The sequence below is a fragment of the Coturnix japonica genome, chromosome 2 (genome assembly GCF_001577835.2).
Source record: "Coturnix japonica isolate 7356 chromosome 2, Coturnix japonica 2.1, whole genome shotgun sequence".
Taxonomy (NCBI): domain Eukaryota; kingdom Metazoa; phylum Chordata; class Aves; order Galliformes; family Phasianidae; genus Coturnix; species Coturnix japonica.
The window spans coordinates 73559348-73578827 of NC_029517.1; the positions used below are offsets into that span (position 1 = coordinate 73559348).

Sequence of the window (19480 nt, forward strand, 5' to 3'; positions counted from 1 at the left end):
CAAACTAAACCCATGAGTTTTCAACATATAGCTTTTGCCCCACAAATCAAAAATTTTCCCAGGTAGTTGTCACAGTTCTTAACACTGAGATTTTAGCTGTAGTATCTATCCACTGTCTGGCTGCTTCCATAGGCTTCAGTTAAGAGGATCACTAGTGGGTTGTCACAAATCTGAAAAAGCAGCAGGAGATGTTGATGGTACAGGCAAGCAGAGCTTTATGACTTTGGCTGGAACCCATTGTGGTCCAGCACCTCTGGAAACACAACCTCTTCCCCACATTATCATTGTCTAACTATTTAAGAAATTAGCATGCTTTAGCTATTCTTTCCTCAGAGGTCATACCAGCACCTCCCCCACCATGCTCCGGGGCCTTTATGTCTGCCTTGTAGTGAGGGGCCCAAAACTGAACACAATACTTGAAGTGTGGCCTCAACAGTGCTGAGTACAGGGGGACAACCATCCCTCTGCTCCTGCTGGTAATATTACTTCTGATAAAAGCCAGGATGGCATTAGCCCTCTTCGCCATCTGGGTATACTGGTGGTTCATGTTTAGCCAAGTATTGATCAACACTACCATGTCCATTTCTTCCATTGAGACTTCCAGCTGGTATACCCAGGCCTGTAGTTTTGCCTAATGTTGTGGCCGAAGTGAATGACTCTGTATTTGGTCTTGCTGAACTTCACCCCTTAGGCCCCAGCCCACTGATCCAGCCTGTTCAGATTCTTCTGAAGCTCCTTTTCATCTCCAGGCAGACTGACACTTCCTCCCAACTTGGTGTCAACTGCAAACTTACTGAGAGTGCATTCAATCCCCCCATCCAGGTCATTTGTAATAGGCCCTGGGAACTACCACTCACAACTGGTCACCATTTGGATTTAACTGCATTCACCACCACTCTCTGGATGCAGCCCTCTAAGCTAGTTCTTTACCCAGCAAAGAGTGTACCTGTTCAAGCCACTGCATGCCATCTTCTCCAGGAAAATTAAGTCCGTGACTAGTGTAATATGAGCAAATACTATATACAAACTGTCAAAGCCAGAAAGAATTTTAAGGCAGCCTTCAGAGATGATAAACTATGCAGCTGGAGTTAAGAAAAACCAACTCTGAATGTAAGTAATACCTCATTATGAACAAAAGTTCAGTTAGGACTAGCAGCTACTGAGCAACTATACTACTTATAGCAGTTTTGTTATATTTTATATATGTTATATATTCCTGTCAGATCTGTCATTATCAGAACCCTTATTCTGAAGCCACAGCCCAGTATCCTGAAGTATCTCCTGGAACTGGTTTCTTGTGAACGTACAACACTGGTAAGCACTTTTTATCTCTGATTATCTTTTCCAATCTGATAATTGTACCATTTTAACTTTTTATCCTATATTCTATACAACATCTATATACTTATTGATTCTACAGTCTAGTATTATGAGAGAATAAACACAGCTATGTTTAAGAACTGCCCCAAATTGCTAACTCTGCGCTAAAGAACTTACAACCCAGCAAGGTATGTACATATTAGGGAAGAAAGTCTTGCATATACAATGTAATTACATGCTCAGCATCTTTTCAACAGGACTAATCATTATGTTTTTACTTAGCTAAAGTAGCAGCAATTCTGCTACTAAAACAGTAAGAGCATGCCCTGGCCATCTGTACCACACCCATTGGACAGATACCTGTGGCTGCATAATTGTACCAGGCACCAAAGGGGAAGTTCTGATCTGCCACTGGGACATGATGAGGGTCCCCTTAGTAATGCAGACTGGAGTGTTGCCCACAGCGTCACTAGGCCTTGCACCAATTACATCCTCCAATAACCTCCTCCAAGGTGCAAGTAGGCCACAATACTTTGGTCCTACCTGCACCTTCCAAGGCCATTTTATTCTATGGGTTCCCAGATCTAAATTCTCAGGGGCAGGGAGCAGAAGATTATTTTCATTGCCAATTTGGGGTCTTACCTGATTATCAGTGCCTGTAATTTGGATTCTAAGTGGGGAGGCCCATGTCATTTGTAGCACTTTCAAGGCACTGGGTCCATTGTCTCTAGTCCTTTCATTCAGGTCACATAGACTTTCAGAGTATCTTTGTCCACCCCTGCAGGGACAGAAAGTCTGTCTTCAGGGCAGTCTTATGAATACTGTTATAGCATTCAATAAGGCCGCCCCCACCCCCCCCACCCCCTTTGGATTATATGGCAGATGGAATCTTCATTTTATGTTGTTTTCTATTGCCCAGCATTGTAGCTTAGCACCAGTAAAACAAGTTCCTTGATCACTCTTGATGATGCAAGGTGTCCTGTAGGCAGCCATCAACTTGGTTAGAGCCTTGATAGTATATGCATTGTTTGCTCCCAGCACTGGATAGGCCTGCATTAGCCCACTTGCTGTGTCGATGCAGGTCAGGGACTTGCCCTCACAGACTGAGGGAGGGGCCCAGTGTAATCAACCAACCAGATTGTGTCCTCTGGCAAGATGGGCTGTCATTCTGGGCAACGGTCTCAATCTCATCTTAGAGCAAGAATCACAATCTCAACATGCCTGGGGAATATCAGATGGTTATATGGGCAGCCCTCATGCCTCAGCTGCTGCCTACTGGGCCATCATTTGTGCTTGGGCCACCCCATCTTAGGAAGGTGGACCAGATCTTTCAACCATCCCCAAAATTAGCAAAGTGGTCTTAACTATGTCTACAGGTGTTTGAGTTCTTGGTTCTACTGCCAGTAACACAGAGTAGGCAGCCAATAACTGTTTTTCCAAACACTACTCTAACACTGCCACAGGCCCCAGCCAAAGCCATCCTAAGTGACATGAATGTGAAATTCAGCTGACAGTGTAAGGTCAGATATACGCAGTGCCTGGGTTTATTTAACTGCCTGGTTTGCTTGTTGGAAAGCGTCCTATTCTGTTCTCCCCCAGTCCCATAGTTTCTCCTTTTTCTTCAGTTTGTATAATGGTCTCAGCAGCTGCGCTAAGCAAGGCATAAAGGTATGCCAATATCCCAATATATTATGCCAAATTTGTGATAATACAATCTAACAGATCTTCAGATAGTAGCATTAAAAATAGATACGGAGTTTGGAGGTGCATTAATACAAAATAGATCCCGATTTTCTTTAGCTATCAAATACATTGACTCAAGACTAAAAAATGAATTTAAGTTCATAATGATATAATGGAAAGTCACTGACATGACTGTAAGCTGGTGATAATGACCTACTCTTACTTCCTCCTCTGTATCATTTGCTATAAAATACCAGCAGGTGTCTGAAAGCTGTCCTCGAAATATCTTACAATAATATTAAACAGAATCTTTTTCAGATAGAACTCAAATAGAATGGAAAATGTTATAGAGCTCTCTGTAATAATGCTAGTTAAAAATCAAACACAACATTGGACTATTAAGGTGCCCTCTGCTCTACTGCACTGCTTAATTTGTGCAGAAACTTGGGAAAGGGCAATAAAACAATCATGTAAAACAAAACAAGTTGTTGTGGTTTTGTGATTTCTGTTGCCAGTATTGCACATCAGAATATCATGCAGAACAGTGACAATAAAAAAGTTCATGTTCTGGTTCTGTGTTATCGCCATATTTGGGCATTTTGGGTTACCAGAGGGGAGGAGCAGCATCCCTGGAGCACTTGGCACAAAAAGAAAGCAGGGTGGGACTCCAGACCAGACCTCAGCCTCTCTCTGCTTCTGGCCATCTCAGCTTGCTGCAAAGAAAAGCAGTGCTGCCCTTGCACTGCCATTGTTTGACTCCTATTTTGGGTACTCTTGTCTTGTTTGATTTGGTTACATGTAGTCAATTCCTGATCCTCTTCAGATAGCTGCCAGTGTGTTTTTTCTTCATTAGAACCACCTGCTGTCTCTCAGTCCTTACCACTCTCCTAAAGAGTACGGCTGGGGCTGGCTGGGTTGTACAGCAAACACCTTCCTTTTTTTTTTTTTTTTTTTCCTTCACTCCTTTGTCTCTCTTTTTCGTTTCCCAGGACTTGTGCCCCTCATCATCTTGGACTTACATCTAGGGATAACCCTGTGACACAGGAGAAGGAAGTGGAAGCATTACTAAGAGGCAAAGAGGAAGAAAGGGCTGCAACATGTTTTCAAGTGGAGAAACAGTAAGAACTTTCAAGCTTTAAATATATTAGTCAAGCATTCCCAGCCTGCCAGGCATCTCTGTCCATGAACTACTTGATAAAAAAAGATCTAAAAGAAAAAAACAAAACAAAACCTACCAAACAAACACCCCCAAACAAAAAACTACCATGCATTTATTTACTTTTTTCTTTAACCCTCAAGCAAAATCACTTTTCCAAGTTTGTTAAATATAGCTCACTTACAGTTTAAAGCAAAAAAAAACTGTTGCTCCAATTTCTTCCATTCACTTAAGTGAGTAAAATCAGACTCCCAACTTGCAAACTGCATGTAGTTATAGAATGACGACTTATAGCTCCCAGACTTCTTGCTATGCCTTTGGAGCATCTTTGCCCTCCTAGGCACCAAGAACTCAGGAATCAAAAATGTATCATATTTACAGAATGTGAAATATTGCTAAGAAGCATTCTGCAGATACATCCAGAAATAGGACTGTATGGTTAGAATAATACAAGAACAGTAATGTACAGTTGGAATAACACAAGAACAGTTGTAAATAAATAATCAGATGTTATCTATGGGAAAAACTCATCAACTCTGAGGCCTTCAGACAAGATGGAAAAGGTTGAGTCTTGTCACCAGAACTCCACAAAGGAGCAATCTCCAGAAAGAGATGCTGCCTTAGTGGTGGTCAGCCCTTAAATCAGCTGAATTACCTTCACCTGTGCTCCCGCAGCTGACCCAACATTTGCCTCAGATGGTTTAATCAGAGGTTCAGGCTGTGATTAACAGTTTCTCATACAAGGAATGACATGCAGTATGTTCCTCTGTCAGAGACTTCTCCTTTAACAAGCAAACAAAAAAAAAAAACATTGAAACGACCAAAACAAAGGTTCTTCTAGAACAAGCAGCTTAAAACAAACTGTTCTGTATAGAAGACAGTTTATCTAACTGCAAAGACCACTTGCCATACTGGAAAGCAGGTTGCAAGGAGTGTATCAACGTAACAAAGCAGGAGCAATATTTCTGGCTCAAACATATTTTCTACCTTTTTTACCACCCTTAGTGGAGTAGCCATCTTTGATAAGCCCATCAATTTTACTTGCAGCTGAAGTATACTTTACAGGGCAAGATACCCACTGCAGAATCTTGCTAGTTTTCCAAAGCAAGAGTCTAGTTTAAAAAAAAAAAAACACACAAAAAAAAAAAACCCCACAAAGTTTCGCTTGTTAGAGCTTCGTCGTCTCACAACAAGAATATACTCATGTGTAAGAGACATGAGGAATTTGGTATTAGCTTCCATACAGGAAGCTATGCTAATGCCAAAAACTTCTTCTAACTCTCTTATGCTCTTCTTGCCCTCATACCTCCCTTGGATCCTCTAGGAGAGAGTATTCATTTCATAGCTTCTTTTTTTTTTCCTCTTTGTGTGTTTTTATAACGTATAGGTGTAAGGGAAACTGCTGATCACAGCCTGACCCTCTGATTAACCATCTGAGGCAAGTGATGTGTCAGCTGTGGGAGCACAGGTGAAGGTAATTCAGCTGTGCTCCTGGAAGGGGTGGAGCTTGACTCCACCTCTCCTAGAGCCCATTTAAGGGCTGACCACCACTGAGGTAGCATCTCTTTCTGGAGACTGCTCCTTTGTGGAGTTCTGGTGGTGAGCCTCAACATTATCCATCTTGACTGAAGGCCTCAGAGTTGGTGAGTCTTTTCCTTAGATACTCTCTGGCTATCTATTTACAACTATACTTGTATTATTCCAACTATACATAACTATACTTGTATTATTCCAACTATACAATAGGTTTTCTAAGAACAGAAGTTACCATGAAAATCAAGATCTTATACTGAGCAATACTATCAGTAGCTATGCTTCTAACTTATTTTCTAGAAGGTATCTTTAAAAGTACTCAGGTGAAGCCTTACTAAAAAATATTTTCTTCAAGCATGTACCTGGCCATCTTGAGTTGTATTCAGCTTTTTGGTGTATGAGCAAAGGGAAATTTATAACAAGTACAAAATGGGAGGTGTCTAGTTTGTTACTTTTTCACAAGAATTTGCCTTTGAATGGGTACAATGAAAGGGGAAAAAATGGGATATTCCTAGGTCACAGCCTGAACCAATGTTTGAACCTTGTGTGAGAAGACAGGGCTTACCCATGGAGCTCAGGTGAAAACATTGCACTGAAGATACTGGAAGGAGTGAACCCCAAGCCTACCCCTCCCTATCCTTACTAAAGGGTTAGTGGCTGTGGAGAAAGACTTTTCAGAGATCATGCTCTTCTTGAGATGTCACTAGTCTTTGGAAAGGGTGAGCTACCTTCTCTATCACTTTCTAAACTAAATCTTGATGAATATCTTTCATAAGCGTGCTCCTGTTCAGTAGAAACCATTATCATCACCTACCATTTCTCAGACCTCACATCCCTTCTATCCTACACAGTCTAGGTTGCCCTAGAAGTAATGCCTCATTTATTTCCTCAGAAGCTACAGCAGACACAATGAGCACAATAATACAAACGGAGAAAGTTCTGAGCAACATAATAGTTTTCTACCATAGTCACTAACATTAGCTATGCATTTTCATAAGCAGTGAACAAGAACCTGTGCTGCACCTGTAGGAGTCCTCACTAGCAAAAATGATGAACTGTCTCTGTCACCACTGTTGAAATGCAACACCCATTGCCTCAAATCTACTTGTTGGTTTCCATAAACATTCAGCAAGCATCCATGGATATCAATGAGTACAGTTTTTTTTGCATGGAGGAACTCAGCACCTTTTCTGAATAAGCTGTTTAGTCTGGGGAAAAGGAGGCTGAGGGGAGACCTTATTGCTGTCTTAGCATATTTGAAAGGTACTTACAGTGAGAGTGGCATTAGTCTCTTCTCACTGATGACAGGATGAGGGGAAATGGCCTAAAGTTGCACCAGGGTAAATTTAGGTTGGGTATCAGGATAAACTTCTTTACAGGAAGGGTTGTTAGGCACTGGAATAGGCTCCCCAGGGAGACGGTTGAGTTCACATCCCTGAATGTATTTAAAAGTGGTTTAGATATGGTGCTCAGAGACGTGATTTAGTGGGTTATTAGAGTTAGGGTACTATGGTTACGTTGTGGTTGGACTTGATGATCTTTGAAGGCTTTACCAACCTGAGTAGTTCTATGATTCAGTGATGAGAACTTTGATGTCAGACACTATTTTGTCAGATTGCCCTTCTGTTTCCATCTGTTGCATGGCAACAAAATCTATCAGAATATTGTTCCTATTTGTTTAATTGGGAACAAAAACAGATGCAAAGAGTACAGTAATACCAATTAATAGAGCAAATTTGTAGCTACGAATTACAATTTTTCAACTTGCCACCACCATTACTGATGTGAATTAAATGTCACACTTCTGCTTCACAAGCATTTCCACTTCAGATGCCATGTGATCAGACTGTCTCTCTACTGTCACACTGCATGGCAAGACAACTTAGTCAAAATTTAGTTTGGAAGATTCAACATCTACTTCCATACTCTCAATAGCTACCTCTGACATAATGGGCCAACGGAATAAAATAGGCATTACTTTCAATTGATTGAGAAGGTGAAATAGACCTTACTGAGCAGTTTCTATGAAGTTTTGAGTCTTGTTGAGAGTATGAGCAAGAAAATCTTCCTTATAGAATCATGTAAGTCCTACATCTAAATCTTTTATGAAGATGTTAATTTAGTATTATTTGTTCATCACCCAAACTGTGCTTACACAGCAATTTCCTTCTACCGAGAGAGATGTGCTCCTGGACAGGCTGTAAGTGTTCTCAGTCACCATCTGCTGTCAATTATGTCTTCTATTTCTGGAGTAGTTTCCACATTAAGAAGTCCATGCATCTTACTAACATAAATAAATTAAAATTTAAAATACTTCTATTAAATTATGAAACACTAGCTCTTCCAGTTAAAAACCTTTTACTGAATGCTTGAGTTAGTTGTTTAGGGTTGATATTTTTCTATAGTTCATGCAGCCTATTGAATCAATCTTAGACATTACACTTCATTCTGTTTTCACTGCGCCAGGCCCTGGAGCTTTGTGCTAATGAAAGCGCATCTTTCAGAAAGGTAGTTGGTCTCCATCTGAATAGATAAATAGAATGAATTCATTACTTGCAACATTTGTTACTAAGCACCATTGTTGATTTTATTTTTTTTTTTTTTTTTTAAAAAAAAGGTACACTTTCTTCCAGATTTCTAAGGCTTCAGCTTCACATTCTTGACAGGTCTAAAAGACCTTTGGTAACATCTCCTCATGGAAACTGGACAGGGAGGGAAGCAAAAAGTCTTGGCTCACACAGGCAAAAAAAAAAAAAAAAAAGCTTTCTCCAACAAATTGTTTTCTAGTATTTCTGCTTCTTATGTGGGCAGCATTGCTCTACAGTAGGCACTTGCTCAAACTGAATCCAGAAGCTTTAAGGAATGATTCCTCATAGTGAAGTCACTGTTAGCTCAGTGGTGGTAACTTAATCCTGTCACCGAATATCCTCCAGAACTTCCTTGAATCTAATGAAGAAAGGTAGCATTTTCTTCAGATATCTCCAATTATATGAATCTTCCTTTCATCTACTACAAAGTTGATATATTTTTTCCTCAAATGTTGATACAGAGATTTTAGGGCTTACAATAGACAATATATTTTCAGTTCTGTATGCAGCAATAAAATTCCTCAACTGTCATAACACTGCATAGGGAATCTATGGATATAGCTGGAATCTACTGTGCTACTAGAAGACTATGATGTCTCCAAAATCTGGTGGGAGGATTCTCATCACTGGTGTGTAACTATCAATGGCTACAAGGTGTTAAGAAAGCAAGGAGGGAGAGGAGGGGGTGTTGCTATCTATATCAGGAAAGGAATAAAATGTGAAGAGCTGTCATTAAAGAATAGTCATGAGCGGTGAAAGAGATCGAGGCAGCAAAGGGAGCTTTATGACTTCTGTCTACTGCAGGCCAGCCAGTCAAGTAAAGCCTGTCACCTTCTCTAGCTGAAGGTAGACATGATTGCAAGTGCTCATCCTGCTGGGGGACTTCAACCACCCAGACATCTGCTGGAAAAGTAGCATGGCAAGCTGTAGGCAATCCAGGAGGTTCCTGGAATACACTGAGGGTGACTTTCTGAGTCAAGTAATAAATGGCTCCACAAAGGGGAATGCAGTACTGGACCTGTTGCTTGCCTGTACAAATGAACTGACTGGTGACATCAGGATTGGAGGCTACCTGGGCTGTAGTGACCATGCAATGGTTGAGTTCACACTTCTGAGGGATATGAGATAAGCAAAGAGTAAAATTAGGAAGCTAAATTTTAGGAAAGCTAACTTCCAGCTCTTCAGGGAGTTAGTCAACAAAACACCCTGGGAAACTGTTCTCATGGGCAAGGGCACAGAGCAAAGCTGGCAGATCTTAAGGAAGCTTTCCTCAGGGCATCCCCACCCCCAGTTACTGCAAGACAGGAAGGAAAGACAAGAGGCAAGCACAGCTGAACTGGAACATGCAGACTAAACTGAAGATCAAGAAGAAAATACTCAGGTAGTGGAAACAGGAAAAGATACAGTGGTAAGAGTACAAGGATGCTACTAGACTGTCTAGGGATGGGGTCAGGAAAACCAAGGCCCATCTTGAACTAAACTTGACAAAGGGTAACAAGAAGAACAAGAAAGGCTTCTACAGGTACATCAACCAGAAAATTAAAGTCCAGGAGGGCATGCCTCCCAGAGTGAGTGACACAGGCAAGCTAGTAATGACAGACAAGGAGAAGGCTGAGGTACTCAACAGCTTCCCTGCCTCAGTCTTGTCTGATAACTGCTCATCACACATCCCTTGAACACTTTGTTTGGTAGGAGGCAATTTGGGTCCCTCCCACTGTAGGCAAAAATCAGGTTTGTAACCATCTGATGAATGGGAGCATCCACAAGTCTATGGGTCTTAATGAGATGCATTCTGAAGTCCTGAGGGAATTAGCTGATGTAGTCACCAAGCCACTTTCAATGATACTTGAAAAGTCATGTCAATCAGGGGAAGTTTCTGGTGACTGGAAAAGAGAAAGTCAGCAACATATTAATTTTTAAGAAGGGTAAAAACAATGATCCCAGGAACTACTAACCTGTTAGTCTCACCTCTGTGCCAGGAAAGATCATGGAGCAGATCCTCCTGGAAGCTATGTTAAGGAACTTAGAAGACAGAGAGGCGATACAGGAGGACCAGTACAGCTGCACCAAGGGCAAACCCTGCTTTACCAACCTAGTGGCACTTCCTTTATGATGGCTTGTCTGCATCAGTGGATGAAGGAAGATACTCTGATGTTATCTATCTGGATTTCAGACTACCATGCCTTAAACATAGTACCCTATAACATCCTACTCCTCAAATTGGAAAGATGTAAGTTTGATGGGTAGACTAATGGATGAAGAACTGGCTGAAGTATCGAGTCTAGAGAGTGCTGGTCAATGGCTTAGTATCTGAGTGGAGACTGGTGATTAGTGGTGTCCCTCAGGGGTCAGTACCGTGACTAATCACCTTCAATATTTTCTATCAGTGACACTGACAGTGGGATTGAGAGCACCCTCAGCAAGTTTGCTGATGACGCCAAGATGTGGGGTTCAGTTGACACATCAGAGGGGCAGGATGTAATCCAGAGGGATCTACACAGGCTCTACCAGTGGGCCCAGGTGAACTTCATGAAGTCCAACAAATTCAAATGCAAGATCTTGCACCTGGGTCAAGGCAACATCCACTACAAATACAACAAAAACAAGCTGGGGGATGAAAAAATCGAGTATGTCCCTCCCAGGAAAGATGTCATGGTACTTGTGGATGGGAAGCTGCACTAGCAATGTGCCCACACAGTCCAGAAAGCCAACCACATCCCAGACTGCATTGAAAGAAGTGTGACCAGCAGTTTGAGGGAAGTGATCCTGCCCCTCTACTCTGTACTGGTGAGGCCTCATCTGGCGTACTGTATCCAGATGTGGAGTCCTGAGTAAAGGAGAGACGCATATATTGGAGTGCATCTAGAGGATGTCCTTTCTGTACTGAGGCACCTGAAACTGAACCCAGTACTTGGAGGTGAGGCTTCTCCGCTGCCAAGTACAGGAGTAAGATTACTTCCCTAGTCCAGCTCACCACACTATTCCTGATACAAGCCTGGATGCAGCACTGCTGGCTCATATTCAGTTGACTATTCATCTGTACACCAAGGTCTCTTTCCATCAGACAGATTTCCAGCCCCTCCTCCCCAAGCCTGTAGGGTTGCCTGGGGTTGTTGTGACCAAAATGCAGGACCTGACAATTGGCCCTATTGAACCTCGTATGGTTAATGTTGGCCCATCAATTCAGTCTATCCAGGTCCCTCTGTAGTGCCTTTCTTCCCACTGGCAGATCAACACTCCCTTCCAACTCGGTAATGCCTGCCTCACCACCCTTTGAGTTAAGTGTTTTCTTTAACAGGTGCTGTTGACAGTGGGTATATATCTCCACTTATTTCCGTGTGTCTTTATGTAAAATATTAAGACAGGAAATAAGTATCTGACTGAGCACTTGCATCATCCTACAGATATTTTAGAGAAAAAAGATGGCAGTGTAACACATAGATGTAATATATGTGTATATATATGACTATGTCATATACTGAAGAACTTTCACAACAGCATTTTCTTCATCAGAAGATGACAAGAGCACTGTCAGATACATAAGGAAAATTGAAGGTTGTTATTAATTTTTCAGGAAAATCAACCACTTGAATTGATGTTATTTATATTAAGGCATGGTCTTACCTATATTCATGAAATAACATACTTCTCTTACATGTCCCATTTGCAGTGCTTTGGGCCAAAGCACTCCCTTGAAACTATCATTGTTGCAGAGGGATTTGACTGCCATCAATCCAGGCTCTGCTCTCACTGCATGAGAACTGCATCTTAGTCAGGGAAATAACTACTTTTATCCAACTAAATATCTTCACTAATTGGAGGGGAAAAAAAATAAATAAAAAAGGAGAGAGAGAGAAAAGCTAGAAAAATTAAAGAAATAACTGTATTGACTGCTTATTACATGCTTTTTATTCATGTCTGACAGAGGAAAGAGGAAGAAAAATACATATAAAACTATAAATACAATGAATCCACATAGATGATTTACTGGCATTGTGTTTTTATACTTTAGGTTTTTTTAAGGCAATGTTTCTCATAAAGAATCTTCAAGGAACTTTTACTAATCTTTCCTCAAACTAAAGGATGACCCAAATCTTAACCAAATATATTATCCAGTTAAATCAGTTATGAGGCTTCAAAACTGCAGTAATACAGTTTGCAATCCTTTTTTTCTCTCTCTTTGTAGTTCTCAACTTCAAAGACTCAGTTTGCTTAGACATTTGCATATCCATCTGGGAAGATTATGCACTGTGCTCAGATTTAATTTTTGTTGTCATTTCAGTGTTAAGGTTTTGCTCATACTGAGCAATGAAATTTCTTTCAGTCTTCCTTTGCCAGTCTTTCTCTCTGAATGCTACTAAAATATCCTAAGAAGTTTTTTTTCTGGTTTTATTAAGAGCCTTCCAAGTGACTGGTCACTAGAGATGTTCCTCAAGGGTCAGCATTGGGGCCTTTATTGATAATCTTCATTGATTAAGATTAAGGTGTAAGATTACATATGACGCTAAGCTGTGAGGAAGTGTGAGTCTGCCATTGCATGGTAACTTATTGTTACCATGTCTTTATATTCGTACTGCTCTGTTTAATAAATACTTGAATAAATAGACAAGTAAAAAAAATGTTATAATCAGATGCAAGATTTAAATATTAATGAACCATATATCTCAGACATATAAATTTAATGATAACATAGCTTGTAACTTTCTCTTTTCATAGTTTTTGCTAGATTTACTTCTGATATGTTTGCTTTTGAATGGTTACACACTAACGATGATTCACTAGTTCAGTCTTTACAGGTGTTCATTCTAAGATGACAAACTTTGTATCAGATTATATATATACTATTGTCACCTATCACTATTCCCTTTACATTAATTGTTAAAGAGATAGTGTCTTTAGAATGATAAATAACCCATAGCAGCTTAAAAAAAAAACAACAAAAAAACACACAAAAAAAACCCCAAAAAACCCACTATTTATTTGGATTTCAAGATTGGTATTATTTCTCATTAGTCAGATAGGTATAATTACCTATTTCTTTTATCAACTGACTATAGCAGAGGGAAGGCATAGAGCTTCTGAATCTCATTTGACAGAATTCCATAGTTATTCAAAGAGAATGAGTTAACATATGGCACATACTGTCTCTAACCTCCATTTATATCCAATAAACAGAAAGTTTGGGGAGGTACCAAAAGAGGAATGTTCTTTCCAGTGGAACACACCTTCAGGGGTTAGAAGTATTTTCGCAAAGGTCAAACCAAATCTAGCAAGGGCTCTGTTTTGTATCTTAAAAGTCAAACTATCTGTTTTAGTAAAATACTGCTTTTTAGCTTCCCTCAAAAATTATTGCTATAACTTACTCAGTTCCAATTAAAAATAACTTGCAATCTGAATTCCTTGAAACTTTAGGCTGAAAGCTTCTCAGTAGTTCAGGTCTCTTCACTTTTACTATCTGAAAATTCAAGAACTTTGATGCTTAAATAAGGCACAATAATGTAACAATTCAGTCATCCAGCACGCAGACAGAAGATAGTGAAAACCATAGGAAAACTTATAGGCTATTGAAGAAGTAGGGATGCTGTGAGAAGGAATAGGCTACCTTCTGTTTTGCTGCATGCACTACAGAAGACCATGAAATTTTTCAGCTACCATATGTGGCAAAGATGTGCACAAAATATTTTTGAATTATTATTGAAGAATTATTATTCTTACATAATCATAATTTATGTGTATGACTTAATATATTAGCTAATTCCAATCACTGTATCATTCACTGACCAAATAAAGCATGTCAGAGAGAGTTCTGGATATTTCTCCAGGTGCAAACAACTTCCTCAGTGTGATGCCAACACAGACAGATATTTTGGATGTGGTTTATTTTGGGCCAATTGTATTCTGTTCCCATTCACTGCACACATTTTTTTTTGTTTGGAATGCAGAAAGTGTTCTCCCAGAGCACACCTGTCTGGGTTTCACTCAAAAATAAGACAGTGCCAGTACTTGGAGACTACTCAGTGAAAGAAAACATGTTGAGTGAAGATCAGGACATTTGTTTCAAAAGCAAGATCCCAGACAGCAAGTGTAGCAGTACTTTAGCAAAAATTGTCATCACTGGATTTGAATTTTATAAGTAAAGCAACACAAGTCCTTTTCTATGCTAAACACAACACTGAGAGCATTTTAACATTGCACGTTTATAACTAGAATAACCTCCACAGAAGAAAAATGTTATCTTTATCTGCAAATAAAATATTTTAATTGTGATGTGATATAGCTCTCTATCATTAAAGCTGTATCTTCTATATCCAAAGATAAATGGCAAAGCTATATGAGGCAAAGTGGAGTTCAAAATTCACAGTAGACAACAATATTTTTTTCTTTTTTTTTTTTTATACTGCCAAACTACCCAGTGTTCTATGATAAACGTTCCTGTTCATTGTAGGGGACTTGGACTAGACAACATTTGATGGTCTCTTCCAATTTTAAAGATTCTATGATTATACATTGCAATAAAAGCTTCATTTCACTGTTTCCACCATGTTAAGTGACTGCTAGTTAACTGCTTATTATTTGTGTACTTGCTGACCAATACCTGAATTAATTGTCCACATTTTTCACACACACTTCATAGTATCATATATTCTCTATATTCTCTATGTAATATAGAATAAGTAAAAGATCTGAAAGCTCAGGCTCAAAACCAAAGCTTCCAGGATTAAGAAAAATTACCTCCAGTGTGAGGTTTACAATGCTTATGGTCAGTGAATAGAAGTTTATTGTGGCTTTAAAGTTCATTCTGCCTATCAGTTACAATGCATCCTGACTGTTGAATTGTTCTTCTTACATATGTAGTTGAGGTTTTTTGGGTGTGTGCATCTGACTTAATTCAGCAAGCAGGTATACATTACAGAACCATTTGCTCACTCTCCTTTCAACATCCTCTTGATTCTGTTTGGGTTTCAAACTTTTTCCACACACACATAGAATCATATAATCACTAAGGCTGGAAAAGACTAAGATCACCTACTCAAATGGGTAACCCATCACTAAGATGCCCACTTAACCATGTTTTTAAGTGTCAGATCTATTTGTTTCTTGAACACCTCCATGGACAGTGACTTTACCATCTACCCGGCAGCCTATTCCAATCCTTGGCCACTATTTTGGAGAAGAAATCTTTCCTAATATTCAACCTGAACCTCCTCTGGTACAACTTGAGGCTATTGCCTGTCCTTTTATCAATAGATACCTGGGAGAAGAGACAGCATCCATACTAATAATCTAATGAAAAACATAATTAAAAAAAGGAAGACCAAAATAAATGTATTCACTGGTAAATAAAATGTGCATTTACTATTTCTTCTTGTATCTTAATGCTCCAATTTATTCATGGAAAGAAACATGTGAGTTTAAACAATTTGTATATGAAGTCTAAGTACTTTAAAAAAAAAAAAAAAAAAAAAAAGGTGTTATTTCAGCTGCAATGCTGTTTTCCAGCAGCTGAATGGCAGCTTGCTTTTCATTATCTTCACAGCACATGTGGGGGTGTTTCTTGTTTTCTGTTTAATTTTTCTTTTTTTTTTTTTTTTAAATCTATATGTAACTCTTATTGGAAGTCATTTTTAAAATTAAGCCATGCATTTCCTGAATTGCTCCTTCCATCTTTGCCACAGTACTCAGCATGTGGACTGGCAGAGCTGGCAGAATGCGGATGAGCCAAGACACAGTAGCACTCCAGATTTTCCACACCCCACATTTTCCTAGTCACATAACAAGAACTGCAGTCTTTGTGGTCTCCTCTATACGACAACAACAAAAAAAAGGATTTTCATATCCAGAATTAAAAACTTTCTTCTCAGTTCAGATGCAGAAATCTAGCTGATAAACACTTCTTTTCAAACCTGTCATGTGAAAAGGAAATGCTGGTGCAGGATATGAGGTATGGATTTATGGAATCTCACTGAGATCTGAATTTTGATATGAATCTTAATATAGATTTGTGGTTCCTTGAGGTACTGTTCAGCTTTTGACATCTTTGAAACCTGATGTTAAGCTGCCAAATGTAATAACATTTTAAACAGACACTTGGATTAAAAATTATAGCAAGAATTCCACACTTAATTCTTCATTTTTGCAGTGCTGACAAAATCAGTAAGAGAACGTCTTGAAATATGTTTTTGGTTTTTTTTTTCAGATGAAGAAAAAGCCCCAGGAAAAATCATCAATCATGGATGAATGAGGCACAAAAACTGCCATTGCCTTCTATGATGAAATGACTAGATTTGCACATGAAGAGAGGAGAATGGATGTCATTTAAATGGATGATATCATCAAGGCTTTCCACGTGGTCTCTTATTGCATCCTTAAGATAAAATTACAGTACTATCATCCAGATAGATGAAAAAGTGAATAATAAACAATTTAAAATAGTAGTGGCAAATGGTTTGTACTCCACCGGAGGCTGGCTGCAAACAGAGTAGCATAGTGGTCTGTAAAGGACAAACTTATGACTTTCTGGAGTGAGCTTGGTATGCCTCAAAGCCTTGCAGCATAAGTAAGTCCATCACCATGACAACCAGTCAAAGGCTGATATCAGCAAGTAGGGTATCCCATCCTCCAGTGGGCTTTCCCATCTTCTAAGACAGTCTCGACCACAATTTATTTTTTTTTACAAACAAATTATTTAGAACTTACTTGTTTATGACTTTGAGACTGTGAATCTGCAAACCTAGGAGGTATAAAGGAATGACTGAGAACAACACTGGAGGTCATCTTTTATTTCATTATCTTCTTGGTGGTAATTGTTTCTGTTTGCTGTTTTGAGACTGTAGCATCTGGACTAGCATTATCACAGTTCACCACCCCTCTTCCAGCATTGTGGACCAATACTGGAACTCCTCAAAACAGGACTTCTTTTTTGTGTTCATATTTCTGACTCTTGTTCTTTCTCTATTTTCATCTGTTTTCCCTTTTTCATTCTTCTTCCTCCATAAAATTAAGAAATTTCAAGGCTTATTTTGGCTTCTTAAAAGCCATATCACTGGTACAGTTGTTAAGGTGTAAAGTTGTTAAGTAGTTGAAGGCTTATTTTAGTCAAGGTATAAAAGTGCTAATATTTTGGGGACGATTGTGTGCCAATATTATGGAGTAAATATAGTACATAGATTCTCATTAAAACTGATGTTTGTGTGCAGACCTTTGCTTAACATTTTACCTTAATCTAACCAGAGATACTCATTAATCTAGTCACCTCTTCCTTCCCCTTGCAGGCAGGATATGACAAGATCTACACTAATTCATGATCCCTATTGATTACCTGGAAGAGATGGATAGCCTGCTTATCAAGTCTGTAAATTATTTCAAAGTGATCCAAATTGTCAATACGTGAGAAGCACTCAAAGTCAGAAATTCCAGATGAGGTGAGGATCTTAGTGATAGCAGCAAAGATTATTTGTTATTGCAATAGTGGGCGCACACCCCCTGTTGGTAGGGGAGGAGTTGCGCACCAGTCAGCGAAATCCATTCCGTTATTTGCTCTAAGCCCGACGCAGGTAGTGCTCTCCTGGCTCTCACTCATTGGTTGAGAGGTTGAGAGTCTCAGGCTCACTATCTCCCCGATGCTGTGGCTATGATACGTTTCAATATAATGTGGTTACCAACCTGTTGGTTTTTTTGTTTTTTTTTTTTGGTTTTTGTTTTTGTTTTTTTAATGTACTGTACCATGAAACAGGAGGGCAATTTTTCTTGGAGCATGTTCACTCTGTCTTGTACTATGCTCTCCCTCTGCCTGGCACAATTGTCTTATCTTGTTTCTGTAGTTAGTCCTACCCATGTCAAAATGCCCCACTAGTGGAAGAAAAACAAGCTACCCCTGTGAGTGCTCCCTGAAGTAGTGGAACTAAAACTGTGGAACTAAAGGTTCAGCAAAAGCCTACACTACACACAGGAAATGTTAGCTCCAAAACAAAGACCAACATTGCGTACTGAAAGTACTTGCTTTACTGCAAGAACACAATCTACCTCTCATAAATATACCTGGAGTCAATGCAGAAATTCAAGAGTGAGAAAGATTGGAGAAATAGGCCAGCAAGAACTGCAAGAAAGTTCAACATGGGTAAATGATATTTTTGGGTGAGCTAAGCCCTGCAGCAATACAAGGTGGGGTCTAGGTGGTTCTGGATCAGCTCTGTTGTTGATAGGGCAGTGACCTTGCCAGTTATCAAGTTTTGCAGATGTTTGAGTTTGGTTGTAGGTAGGTGTTCCATTTGGGCTCTGCATCACGTGCTGGCCATGTGGATGCAGTGTGCAAGTGGAGAAAACCCTGGAGACAATAAAAGCTGAAGGGAGCAAGTAGTTAGTGGGTTCAAGAGGAAAAGTGTACTTTGAAGAGGGGGATGCCCTGCTGTTACTACTAATTGAGTCGATCTCTGACATGTTCTTTCTCCTCCTACTTAGTGCTTCATCCATCTCTCAAGGATTGGTAAGTAATATTGCACTTGCTTAAAGGAGCTTCTGTTTTAGCATACCAGGGTTCATACAGCATTTGCTTAGAAGATTCTGTGTGCCACTTACTAAGTGTGTACCTATGTGTTTGTATGTTGAATAAAATGTACAATCCTAAGTACTGCCCTGAGTGCGTAGTTGCTTGCTTCTGCTTCTTAGATATCCTGCCCCTCAGATCCGAACATATTACAAAACATCCATGAATACAGAACTATGACTAGTTCCTTCTAAATAAGTTAACAAGCATGAGGTGGTTGAGATATATTTATTAAACATTAATGACACAGTTATTTATCTATAACCTCTTCCTACAGATCCACTCAGTACCACTTATCTAGGTGGCATTGGAAGACAATGGCTCCTGCCAGTGCAGGTATGTGAGTATAGGAGACATTTTGGCCACAGAAATTTATATGTGTTACCCAAATATCTTCAGTGTGGGAGAATGGGCCAAAACTCCTGAAAGACGGCTGTTCTCAAGAAATCGCTACTATTTCTTACAAAACCACAGAAATGACCATATAGACTTACATGGAAAATGAACAGGTTCTTACATACTGAAATTCAGGAACGTTATGGTTTCAGATCCCATTTTTCTGAACTGCACTCTTGGGAACAGACGGAATGTAGCAGATTTCTAGTCCATTTCTCACTGATGGGTAAAGCCACTGAAAAAGAGATGCTAGGCAAAATG

At 39.5% G+C, this 19480-nt stretch overlaps 1 long non-coding RNA gene across 1 annotated transcript in view; it reads left to right on the forward strand.

Annotated features, from left to right (window-relative positions):
* Window positions 1–19163, forward strand: part of LOC116652913 — a 40086-nt gene extending 20923 nt beyond the window's left edge. The window contains exons 2-4 of the long non-coding RNA XR_004306144.1: window positions 1224–1314; window positions 3993–4121; window positions 16478–19163. This is a non-coding gene — a long non-coding RNA (uncharacterized LOC116652913). The remainder of the gene's footprint in view (window positions 1–1223; window positions 1315–3992; window positions 4122–16477) is intronic.
* The last annotated feature ends 317 nt before the right edge of the window (window positions 19164–19480 follow it).